This window comes from Mus caroli, unplaced genomic scaffold (assembly GCF_978045245.1).
Source record: "Mus caroli unplaced genomic scaffold, Mus_caroli_1 scaffold_5, whole genome shotgun sequence".
Taxonomy (NCBI): domain Eukaryota; kingdom Metazoa; phylum Chordata; class Mammalia; order Rodentia; family Muridae; genus Mus; species Mus caroli.
The window spans coordinates 38448893-38461748 of record NW_028227260.1 but is presented as its reverse complement, the minus strand read 5'-3'; the positions used below and the strand labels follow the sequence as shown (position 1 = coordinate 38461748).

At 36.9% G+C, this 12856-nt stretch overlaps 1 pseudogene; it reads right to left on the bottom strand.

The window, feature by feature from the left end:
* Positions 1-2217, bottom strand: part of LOC110286377 (fructose-bisphosphate aldolase A pseudogene) — a 40528-nt pseudogene extending 38311 nt beyond the window's left edge.
* Positions 2218-12856: the final 10639 nt, after the last annotated feature.

The following is a 12856-nucleotide window of genomic DNA, read 5'->3' as shown; positions in this document are numbered from 1 at the left end:
AGAAGTGAAAAGGGAGACATAACAACAGAAACTGAGGAAATTAAAAACAAACAAACAAACAAAAAAAACCATCAGATCTTGCTTCAAAAGCCTGTATTCAATGAAACTGGAAAATCTAGATGAAATGGATGATTTTCTAGAGAGATATTGCATACCAAAGTTAAGTCAAGATCAGGTAAACTATCTAGTCTCATAACCCCTAAGGAAATAGAAGCACTCATTAAAAATCTCCCATCTCCTTCCCCCCCCCAAAAAAAAGCCCAGGGCCAGATGATTTTCTTGCAGATTCTACCAGACCTTCAAGGAAGAACTAATACCATTATTCCTCAAACTATTCCACACCATATAAACAGAAGAAAAACTATCTAATGTATTCCATAATGCCACAGTTCATACTGATATCTAAATCACACAAAGTCCCAACAAAGCAAGAGAACAATTTAGCTTAAGAACATCAATGTAAAAATACTCAAAAAATATTGCAAACTGAATCCAATATCACCAAACCATCATTCACCATGACCACATAGGCTTCATCCCAGGAATGCACTGATGTTTAAATATACGGACATCCATCAATATACTCTACCATATAAAGAAATTTGAAGAAAAATATTACATGATCATCTCATTAGATGTTTAAAAAAATCTTTTGACAAAATAAAATACCCTTTCATTTTAAAAGTCTTGAAGAGATAGGGAATTCATGGCACATACCTAAGCATAATGAAAGCAATGTACAGCAAACCAACAGGCAATGTCAAATTAAATGGAAGGAAACTTGAAGCAATCCCACAAAAAGCAGGGATAAGACAAAGCTGCTCACTCTCTCCCTATATATTCAATATAGTAATTGCTCTTCTAGCCAGAGCAATAAGACAACAAAAGGAGATCAACCGGATACAACTTTGGAAAGGAAGAAGTCAAGGTATCATTATTTGTGGAATATATGATAGTATATATAAATGACCCCAAAAATTTTACCAGAAAACTACTACAGCTGATAAACAACTTCAGCATAGTGGCAGAATATAAAATTAACTCAAACAAATCAGTAGCCTTCCTTTATACAAATGATAGGCTGAGAAAGAAATTAGGGAAACAACAGCCTTTAAAATAGCCACAAATAACATTAAATATCTTGTTGTTACTCTAACTAAGCAAGTGAAAGATCTCTATGACAAGAACTTCAGTTCCTTAAAGAAAAAATTCGAAGAAGACCTTCAAAGTTGGAAAGATCGCTCATGCTCATGGATTGGTAGGATTAGCACAGTGAAAATAGCTATCCTACCAAAAGCAATCTATAGATTCAATACAATCCCCATTAAAATTCCAACACAATTTTTCACAAACATGGAAAGAGCAATTCTCAACATCATATGGAAAAACAAAAATCCCAGGATAGTGGAAACAAGCCTTAACAATAAAAGAACTTCTAGGGGTATCACCATGCCTAGAGTGTAAGTCTCAATTTATTATTCAATGTTTAGAGTCTAAGAGCCAAAACTAATCTTTAAAAAAAAATGACAAAAAAAATGTCTACTGAGTTTAACACACTTAAATTGAACATTCCAAACCTCGTAAGAAAGATGTATGTAATTACATTACAGTATAGTAAATGCAGTGGAGAGATGAAAAGGAATCAGCTTTAAGAAAGAAGAATCCAAGAATTTTAGTATATAATGAAGCTATTTGTTCTGCAGTTCAAAATGAGATACAATATGGCACAAACTTTGATAATCTACATTGCAGGAAGTTTTTAAAAAGCCTCAAGCAAGAGATCGATGGCATGAGTGGTAACAAAAATATCTGAAAGCTGCACTGTGATTATCAAATTCTGTGCTTAATATGAGCAGCACCATCCCCAAATAGGGTCAAAAGTTTAAAGGGAACATTATATGAAATTAGACACCAGAGAAAGTTATAACTAACTAGGTCGGAAATGTTCAGTGTCAAAAATGAAAATGTCTATGGAAATGCAGGAAAATGTCACCAGCCAACAAAAGGCTGACTCCATAAAATCGGATTATTATAAAAGATGGCATTGTAGAAATTAAGCAAGAAAACTATTTCTGGCATTTAAAATGTGAAAATAAAGATAACTTACCTGCCCAAAGGTTTATGAAGTTTATATCCTAAATATATTAAAGCAATTATCAGAGCAGTGACTAGAAACACTGTGCTGAGAATGATCCTTTCGCAGTATTTCATCTCCATTTTTTACTACATAGTAGACCCCAGTTTCTTCTTAGAAAATTCCTACAATATTATTTAAAAATCTTTTTGTGATCTGTTGATGTTCAGTAGTTGATTGCTTCTGATAAGTTTAAAGGATATATATCTGGTTTTTTGATATGTTTTGTTTTATTTTGTGTTGTGTTGTTTTTCTTTTCTTCTTTACTCCTTTTTTAAAGTCCAGTCTACATGCCCCTCTTGCTCTGTCTCCTGAGTACTCCCCAGCCCATATCTCCTCCCTCAGTCTCTAAGAGAATGCCCCCACTCCACCCACCCTCACCAGGCCTCCCCATTCCCTGGGGTCTCAAGTCTCTCAAGGGTTAGGTGCATCTTCTCTCACTGAGGTCAGACCTGGCAGTCCTCTTCTGTATATGTGTTGGGGGCCGCATATCCACTGTTGTATGCTGCCTGGTTGGTGGCTCAGTGTCTGAGAGATCTCAGGGGTCCAGGTCATTGAAACTGCTGGTCTTCCCATGGGGCCACCTTCTTCCTCAGCTTCTTCCAGCTTTTCTCCAATTCAATCACAGGGGTTGCCAGCTGCTGTCCATTGAATGGGTGTAAATATCTGCATCTGACTCTTTCAGCTGCTTGTTGGCCCTCTCAGAGGGCAGCCATGCTAGGTTTCTGTCTGCAAGCATACCACAGTATCAGTAATAGTGTCAGGACCAGGGGCCTCCCCTTGAGCTGGATCCCAATTTGAGCCTGTCACTGGACTTCTTTTCTCTCAGGATCTTTTCCATTTTTGTCCCTGAAGTTCCTTCAGACAGGAACAATTCTGGGTCAGAGCATTTGACTGTGGGATGGATGGCAACCCCATCCCTCCACTGGAAGTGAACTCTACAAGTTCTCCCTCTGCACTGTAGAGCACTTCATCTTAGGTCCCTCCCTTTCAGTCCAGAGAGGAAGAAGTGGGGGGACATGTCAGTTTTATAAAGAAACTATTTCATAGAACAAACTAGTTTAAAAACATGTAAGAAATTACTTCTTGCTACATCTGCTCACATGCTTCAAGAAATAGACATGTGTAATAGTTTTAAAATAGAAATATTATCCATAATTAAAATATGAAATATTCTTTTATTTAGGAAGTTTAACCTGCTACCCTTGATCATTGATAAACTATGCTGGGCTACCCAAATAAATAACATAATGTTAATATTTTAATTCATTCTAAAGTCTACTTTGGCATCTATAAATAATGTTAAAATCTAAATGGCTTTCTAAAACTGAACCTGAGCATTAGTCGGTTTACATATCACCCACTGAAATCGAGACTTCTGTGGACTAGAAACCGTTCACAGGGTAGCAAAGAATAATTCATTTTCTTTTCAGAAGACTCATCTACAAAAGAAAATAAGAAATTAAGTGTTCTTTGTTCATTCTATTGTTTCCAAATTTACCACTTTAAAGTATAACCAACAATCTGGATGGTGTTTCATTCAGGATCCTGATATATCATCTATCATTTAAGTAAGAATATTAAACAAAGCTACTACATACAAGGGCATAACTGGAGTTGGAGGATCAAAAAGCCAATATAGGGAAACTCCAGTCCAAATAATATTAAGAAGCTGGTATATGCTTTAAGCCTATAGTATTAATGCCAATAACAAGACATTGTAAGTTGGAAATAATAGTGAACTAAAGGCTGTCCTTCTCTCTCCTAGTTTTTGTTATATTCTTTGTACACATCACAATCCTTGTTTACTTCCAATGAATGAAACAAATGGAAAGTAGGGAATGGGGGTTACAAGGACATAGTTATTTTGGGTCAGATTTCTAAAGCACAGATCATGACAGAGATGAAAAAGAGAGACTTCTAGATAAAAGATGGATCAAAAACAATTATATGAGAAAGTTATTCAAGAAGACCAAAAATATTCCCAGAAATTAAAAAAAAATGTTTCTGATATCAATTCTGTAAAGAAATTTAATTGAACAATATCTCTTAAAAGACCTCATTCCAGCACTGTCACATAGACAAGCTTAGCCCAAACTGATCCAAACTGAAACACATGAATGTCTACTCAGGCTTTAAAAATGTGTATTTAGTATTTTTAACACTATACTTTATTAGTTTTCTATGCCTATATAATAAATACTTTCAAATATTGCATCATAAAATAATTTTATATTATTATTAATAATTAAAAAATGTATGTATATGGGCACAAATGCATATGTAAAAATATATAAATATATAAATAAAACTTGCTTGGTATCATTTTGTTGTTTGTATGTATGTGGTGTCATGACTGACAACTTCATATTAGCTAACCATCCTGACTCATGCCTGATTGAGGCTAATTCTCATTCTCTCCGCAGCCATTATTTGCCTGTAGTTATTCTAGGAGTGGGACCACATTAGATCTTTCCCCTTGTACATTACTATGTCAACTGATATTTTAATTGGTCATGTCAAGTTTATTCAATTTAAAACAAAACAGTCTCTTTGTTTTAATGGTGTGAAATTTTTTATGTCTTGTGTTATAGTTAGCCTCATTGGGTTGGCATTTTCTTTCTAGTATCCCCTGTAGGATTGAGTTAGTAGAAAGGTATTGTTTAAATTTAGTTTTGACATAGAATATATTGTTTTCTCCATATGTAATGATTAAAAGTTTTGCTGGGTATAGTAGTATAGGCTGACATCAGTGGTCTCTTAGGGTCTGGAACACTTTTGTCCAGGTCCTTCTAGCTTTTAGAATCTCAGTATGTTGGCTTTTCCCCCTTACAACTTTTCAAATTATCTCTTAATTCTGAATATTCAATATTTTGATTATTACATGGTGGGAGGATGTTCCATTCTGGTTCAATCTATTTGATGTTCTGTAAACTTCTTGTGCCTTTATAGGCAAATCTTTCCTCAGGTTAAGGAAATTTTCTTCTATGATTTTGTTAAAGATGTTTTCTGGGCCTTTGAACTGGGAATCTTCACCTTCTATTTCTATTATTCTTTTTTAATTAATTAATTAATTAATTAATTAATTAATTTTAAACTCCAGATTCTATTCCCTTCCTGGTCTGCCTTCTGACTGTTCCACATTCTATACCTCCTACCCTTTCCCTGTCTCTACGAAGGTGTCCTAACCCCCCACCCCACTAAACTCCCTGAGGTTCCTAGTCTCATGAGGGTTAGGTGCATCTTCTCTGACTAAACCAGACTCAGCAGTCCTTTGTTGTATGTATATATGTTGGGGGGCCTGATATCAGCTGGTGTATGCTGCCTGGTTGGTGGTCCAGTGTCTGAGAGATTTCAGGGGGTTCAGTTTAATTGAGACTGCTATTCTTCCCACAGGTTTGGCCTCCTCCTCAGCTTCTTTCAGTCTTCCCTAATTCAACAACAGGGATCAGCAGCTTCTGTCCATTGGTTGGGTGCAAATAACTGGAACTGACTCTTTCAGCAACTTGTTGGGTCTTTCAGAGGTCAGTCATGATAGGTTCCTTTTTGTGAGCACTCCATAGCCTCATTAATAGTGTCAAATCTTGGACCTCACCATGAGCTGGATCCCACTTTAGGCCTGAGAAAGATCAATTCTTAAAATCATCTGGAAAGGAATAAAACCTAGAATAGTGGAAAAAAATATTTAACAATAAAGAATGGCTGGGGGAATCACAATCCCTGACCTCAAGCTGTACTACAAAGCAATTGTGATAAAAACTGCATGGTATTGGTACAGACACAGACATGATGATCAATGGAATAGAATAGAAGACCTAAAATTATTTCTATTATTCTTAGGTCTGGTATTTTCATAGTGTACTAAATTTTCTGGATGTTTTATGTCTTGAATTTTTAAGATTTTTTTCATTTCCTTTGACTGATATATTGAATTTTCTATCATATCTTCTACACCTGAGATTCTTTCTTCCATTCTGTATTATGTTGGTGATGCTTACATCTGTAGTTCCTTTACTCTTTCCTAGGTTTTCCATCTCCAGAATTGCCTCATTTTGTGTTTTCTTTGATGCTTTATTGCTTCCATTTCACTTATCAGGTCTTATTCATATCCTTTAGTTTTATTCTTATCATTCACCTATTTATTGCATTTTTTGTGTGTTTATATTTATTTGGTTCCTCTTCTAATGCCTCTACCCCATTGAACGTATTTTTATTCATTTCCTTAAAGGATTTATTCACATCCTCTTTGAAGACCTCTATCATCTTTATAAGATTGGATTTAGTATCCTCTTCTTGTGTTTCAGTTTCATTAGGATATCCAAGGTTTGCTGTTGCAGGATAACAGGGCTCTGCTGGAGTTATATTGTGCCAGGTCTTGTTGATTGTATGGTTACTCTATCTTTTAGGCACCTGGTTTTCCCTGGTGATGAATGGATGATTCCAATGGTAGCAGGACATCTCAGGAAGGTGGAGGGAGTTGTGGGCCAGACAATGGAGGTCAGGGTACCTGACTCTTCTGGCTGTCCTTCAGGCAGACCCCACTCTGGGATCACTGGCTTATCTGACTAGGATGAGACTGGTCCAGCTGCGGTTGATGCTGGTCATTTTGGGTGCCCCCAAAGGTTTCCATGAGGAGGCAAGGTGTTCTTGTGGTCTTATAAGGTTCCTTTGGATTGAAGGGCAAGCCCAAAGCTAGACAATGGAGCTCAGGGGACTGTGAACCACTCACCTCTGCAAGCATGAGGTAGATCTAGGGCCCTGTACACATGTAGCAAATGAGCACCTTGGTCTTCATGTGGGTCCCTCAACAATTGGAGCAGATCCTGTAGCCTGTCTGCCTGTGAATCCTGAGCCCCTAAATGGACCCCCTTGTCTAGCCTCATTGGGTGAGTAGGCACCTAGTCCCACAGTAACTTGATGTGTGGGGGTGAGGAAATGGGGTAAAGGAGTTTAATGGGGGGGTATGAAACCCAGAGAGTGCCATTCAAAAGAGAAGAGGAAGGTGGAATGAAGAGAAGACTTGCATTAGGGGGTACATTAAGGAGTTGAAGTTATGATAATGGGTTAACATGAATAAATAAATTTTAAAATAAAGAGAGACACAATCTCACAGAGTACTTTTTGTTATTTTGACTTTACACACACACACACACACACACACACACACACACACACACACACACACTTCTGTAATGTTCTCTGAGCCATAGATACAGAAGTTCTTGCTTAGGATGGTATCTACTAATCATTGCATTGTCCCCAGCTGTATTTTCTGCAATGTACTAATTTGCCTTTAAAAAAAAAGCTTCTTTGATGAGGGGTGATAGCTAAACTTATCCATGGATATATGAAAAAGATTTAGAATCTAGCTACTGAATTTTACTGGTCAAGCCAAGTAGAGATTGTATACTCTCTTTTAAGATAATAGTATCACTTTCCCTATGTATTTAGCTAGGTTTCTAGTAACCAGCATGTTGTTATACTTAATTTTCTTACCTCATTAGTTAATTATAATTCTATTTGTGCAGATGTTGGTTATCACCAATATGTAAGTGCCACTATAGCATATTCATGGATATTTTGCTATGTTGATCATTGACATGGTTCATAGCTGGGTGTGACTAGTAGTAATTGCTTCCCTCCTTTGGAAGCTTGTGTAAGACTTTCTGATACTCTGGACACTAAGCCACAGTGAGGAAGCTTTTTGAATAGATCTAGTACAAATAAGGTAAGTCTTGTCGTGAATGTATAATATCTTCAGTAATGAAATTCCTTTGAAATGAAACCAAGGGCAGCAGGAATAACCTTTATTGTTTTGAGAGTCACTTGGGCTACCCTAAACAAGGATTTCAAAGGAGGTTTCTAGTACCTGGTACTGTTTTATTATTTGTTTATTTGCTGGTTGGTTGGTTTCTGGGTCATTCTTGTTGTTTTTAGTCTTTGGTTCTTATTTATTTACTTATTTATTCACTTTACATTTTTTTAATTTTATTTTTATTTTCAAATTAGCACACACATACTTCAAAAAGGTAAAGCAGCATGGATGTTTACCAAGAATAAATGTAATTTTATACCATTTCACTCTAATTCTTTTTAATATTTTAGCATTTTCTTATGAATAACTCATATTTCTTTGCCTTTTTATTAGGTATTTTCTATATTTACATTTCAAATATTATCCCCTTTCATAGTTTCCCCTCCGAAAATCCTCTATCCTCTCTCCCTGCCCCCCAACCCACCCACTCCATCATCCAGGCCCTGGCATTCCCCTGTACTGAGGCGTAGAACCTTCAGAGGACCAAAGGCATCTCCTCCCATTGATAAACAACTAGACCATCTTCTGTTACATATGCAGCTAGAGCCATGACTCCCACCATGTGCTTTCTTTGATTGGTGGTTTAGTTCCAGGAAGTTCTGGGGTTTGTGGTTAGCTGATATTGTTGTTCCTCCTGTGGGTATAGAAACCCCTTCAACACCTTGGGTACTTTCTCTAGCTCCTTCATTGGGGCCCCTGTGCTCTGTACAAAGGATGGCTGTGAGCATCCACTTCTATATTTGTCAGGCATGGGTTAGAGCCTCTCAGGAGACAGCTTTATCAGGCTCCTGTCAACAAGCTCTTGTTGGCATCTGCAATAGTGCCTGGGTTTGGTGGTTGTTTATGGGTTGGATCCCCAGGTGATGGAGTCTCTGGATGGTCATTCCTTCAGTCTCTGCTCCTAACTTTGTCTCTAACTTCTCCCATGGGTATTTTGTTCCCCATTCTAAGAAGGATTGAAGTGTCCACACTCTGGTCTTCCTTCTTGAGTTTCAGGTGTTTTGCAAATTGTATCTTGGATATTCTAAATTCCTGGGATACTATCTGCTTATCAGTGAGTACATATCATCTGTGTTCTTTTGTGATTGGGTTAGCTCACTCAGGATGATACCCTCCAGATGCATCCATTTGCCTAAGAATTTCATGAATTCATTTTTTTTTAATTGCTGAGTAGTACACCATTGTGTAAAAGTACCACATTTTCTGTATCCATTCTTCTGTTGAGGGAGATCTGGGTTCTTTCCAACTTCTGGCTATTATAAATAAGGCTGCTATGAACATAGTGGAGCACATGTCCTTACTACAAGTTGGAGCATCTTCTATGTATATGACCAGGAGTAGTATTACTGGATCTTCTGGTAGTACTTTTTCCCAACTTTCTGAGAACCACCAAACAGATTTCCAGTCTGGTTGTACCAGCTTGCAATCCCACCAACAATGGAGAAATGTTCCTCTTTATGCAATTCCTCACCAGCATATGCTGTCACCCGAGATTTTGATCTTAGCCATTCTGACTGTTCTGAGGTGGAATCTCATGGTTGTTTTGATTTGCATTTCCCTGATGACGAAGGATGTTGAACATTTTTTTCAGGTGCTTCTCAGCCATTCTGTAATCTTCAGTTGAGAATTCCTCTGTTAGCTCTGTACCCCACTATTTAATAGAGTTATTTGGTTTTCTAGAGTCTAACTTCTTGAGTTCTTTGTATATATTGTCTAGTAGCCCTCTATCTGATGTAGGATTGGTAAAGATAGTTTCCCAATATGTTAGTTGCCCTTTTTGTCCTCTTGACAGTGTCCTTTACCTTACATAAGCTTTATGATTTTAAGAGGTCACATTTGTCAATTCTTAATCTTACAGCACAAGCTATTGGTGTTCTGTTTAGGAAATTTTCCCCTGTGCCCATATCTTTGAGGCTCTTCCCCACTTTCTCCTCTATAAGTTTCAGTGTCTCTGGTTTTATGTGGAGTTCCTTGATCCACTTAGACTTGAGCTTTGTACAAGGAAATAAGAATGGATCAATTCCCATTCTTCTACATTCGAACCACCAGTTGTGCCAGCACCATTTGCCTTTTTTCCACTGGATGGTTTTAGCTCCTTTGTAAAGGATCAAGTGACCATAGGCATGTGGGTTCATTTCTGGGTCTTCAATTCTATCCCATTGATCTACCTGTCACTGTACCAGTATTGTTGAGAATAGTTTTTGATATCCTAGATTTTTGTTATTTCAGATGAACATATATCTTTATAACGGCTCCCTTCCTCCTATCCTCACAGTTCTACCCTCATACCTCCTTCGCCATTACTCCCTCTGGGGAGGCTCCACATGGGTACTAACTGGCCAAGGCACATCAAGTCTCAGCAGACTAAGCACATCCTCTCCCACTGAGGCCAGATAAGTCATCCCACTGAGGGGAAAGGGATCAAAGGGAAGGCAACAGAGTCAGAGATAGCCCCATCTCCACTTGTTAGGAGACCTACATGATAACCGAGTCTCTGTTTCTCATGTGAAATGTTTTTCAGCTCAAGTTTCTTAATTTCATTTGATATATCGTTTTGGGTAGCTAAAAGAAAAAAATCCCCTGAGGTTTTATCAACTGACCATGTTGTTATTTATCCCTTCTTCCTCCTGACCTTCTCCTTTTTGATGCATTGTAGCATTGTGCTTCCCAGACTTCTTGAATTTAAAAGTGGATATGTTGTTCTTCCTAATAAAATACAAGCATAAATATGAGCTTCTGTTTAAGGCAGAAACTTTAATAGCTAGTGCATAGTATTCCACATTCGATTCTCCCATTATGTTGTGGACATAGATTGCAGTTTTCTTTCCTGAATGACTCCAAAAAACAAACCTCCCTTTTGGCCTATACAGGTCTGGTGGCAAGAACAAAATAAAGCATCTTTACTATGTTAGGCCCCAGAGCCTTTAAGATAGTTGTTTCCTTGTTGTTCATGCCACTGATAGACTGGCCTCCTTCCTCAAATTAGAGAGCAACTGACATTGCTTTTAGAAACATGATACCTTATTTTCTAGGAATGTGCCTCTCTAAAGAACTACTTCTGTGATTTATGGTGACTTTTTAAACACCTTTGGCAAAAAAAATACTAGTTTATGCTATTCAAACTATTTCCATCTATGTACCAACCAAAGAAAGCTAAAATATTGTTAGCAAGAAATAATCTTTTCTCAATCACTCTGAAATAGGTTTCCAAACTGTTCTGTATTCCTTGACAAATTATTGACATTAAAATTTCCATTAAAAATAAAACACAAAATTAGATTGTTTGAGGGCATGTCTTGATTTTCAATAGCAAGAAAAACGTATATGTTAAAAGCATATGTAATAAAAAACAATTTCTTCAGATGATGAAACTGTCAGATAGATCTCATGAGTGCATTCATATGAGTGAAAGTCATTTTTACTGACAATGAAATGAATAAGAAGCTGCCTTTGGTGGGAGAATTGGTCCCATTTAAAATCTTATAATAAAATGCTCAAAGAATCTAAAATAAGATTTTATATCTTCATTTAGTTAAGCATATTCCTTACCCCATATTCACTGGTGCTAGCATTCATTTTGGGCTCATCTTTAATTAATGAGATTTATATTTAAACCCTTATTGCCTTACCTGTTCCTTTTTATCACTTACCTTTAGCCTAGGTTCAGTTTCAAAGTGCTATACCACTTAGTTAAAGTAAACTTATATCATGTTTACTATGGTTAAATGACTACCCTAACCACTCTTTAATTTTCAGAACCAGCACGAAAACTATGTGCCAACATCTTAATCCTCACTTTCTAATCATGGGAACTGAGACTCAGATATTATTAGATTCTTATCAAAGTTCCCATTTCAGTTATTCGCCCTCTGCCTCTCTATAGCCATTTGTACAATCCCATATCCCTTTTTAATGACTTCTGACAAACTGAAGAACATCTCCATAGTAGGGACACATTTGGCTGTACCCTTCTTCCAGAGAGTACAGCTATCTGTCACCCTCAGCCTCCTCTTCTAGTTCACCTCCATCTTATTTTAACTTGTTGATATTCTAGGCTATAAAGAGGTAACCCTAGTTATGCCTTTATCAACTTTAGTAGAGCTGGACTCCAATTCCTGCTTAAGAGGTCTCCAGAGTCAGTCCGTCTCACCATATTAGCCTATCACCCACTAAACTCCTAACTCATTGCACTAATCTAGGCCAGCTTTCATCTGAATACAAAGATCCAATGAGAACTTAAGATCTAGGAGTAGTCAGTATGAATCCCCAAACTGAGAGTGAACCTAAGACTAAAAAGCAAGCATACTTGTCAGTCTACAACCTATCAGTCTTGGGAAGCAGCAATCAGAAAACACACCCAACAAAGTTTTTTTTGTGTGTGTGTGTATGTGTGTATGTGTGTGAGTGAAACCACAAATGTCATAACTCTGAATGCTTAAATCCCAGTACAAAGGCAAAAGAAAAAGAAAAAGAAACAAATACAAGAACATATGCCTCCTTCAGAAGACATCATCCCTACTGCAATAGACCATGAGAAAATTTAGTTAAATCGTAAAATAAAGACTTTAAATTAGCAACTATGAATTTGTTCAAGGATATTAAATATGTTATGAATTGGAGTCTCAATGAACATTAGTAAAAACACAAACACCTGAATGAAATAAGGAAAATAATTCAAGATCTAAACGTAGAATTTAACAAAGAAGTGAGATCACTAAACAAAGCTTCAAACTGAAATAAATCTACAAAGGAAAAGTTCACAAAACTAAACATAAGCTCTGAGGTAAGCTTTCCCAAAGCAAAAATAGACATGAAAAACTGAGTTTCAGCTCTTGACCATAAGGTAGAAGAAATTGATAGCTGAATCAAAGAAAATGTAGAGGCTTCCTGAAATATACGCATATCAA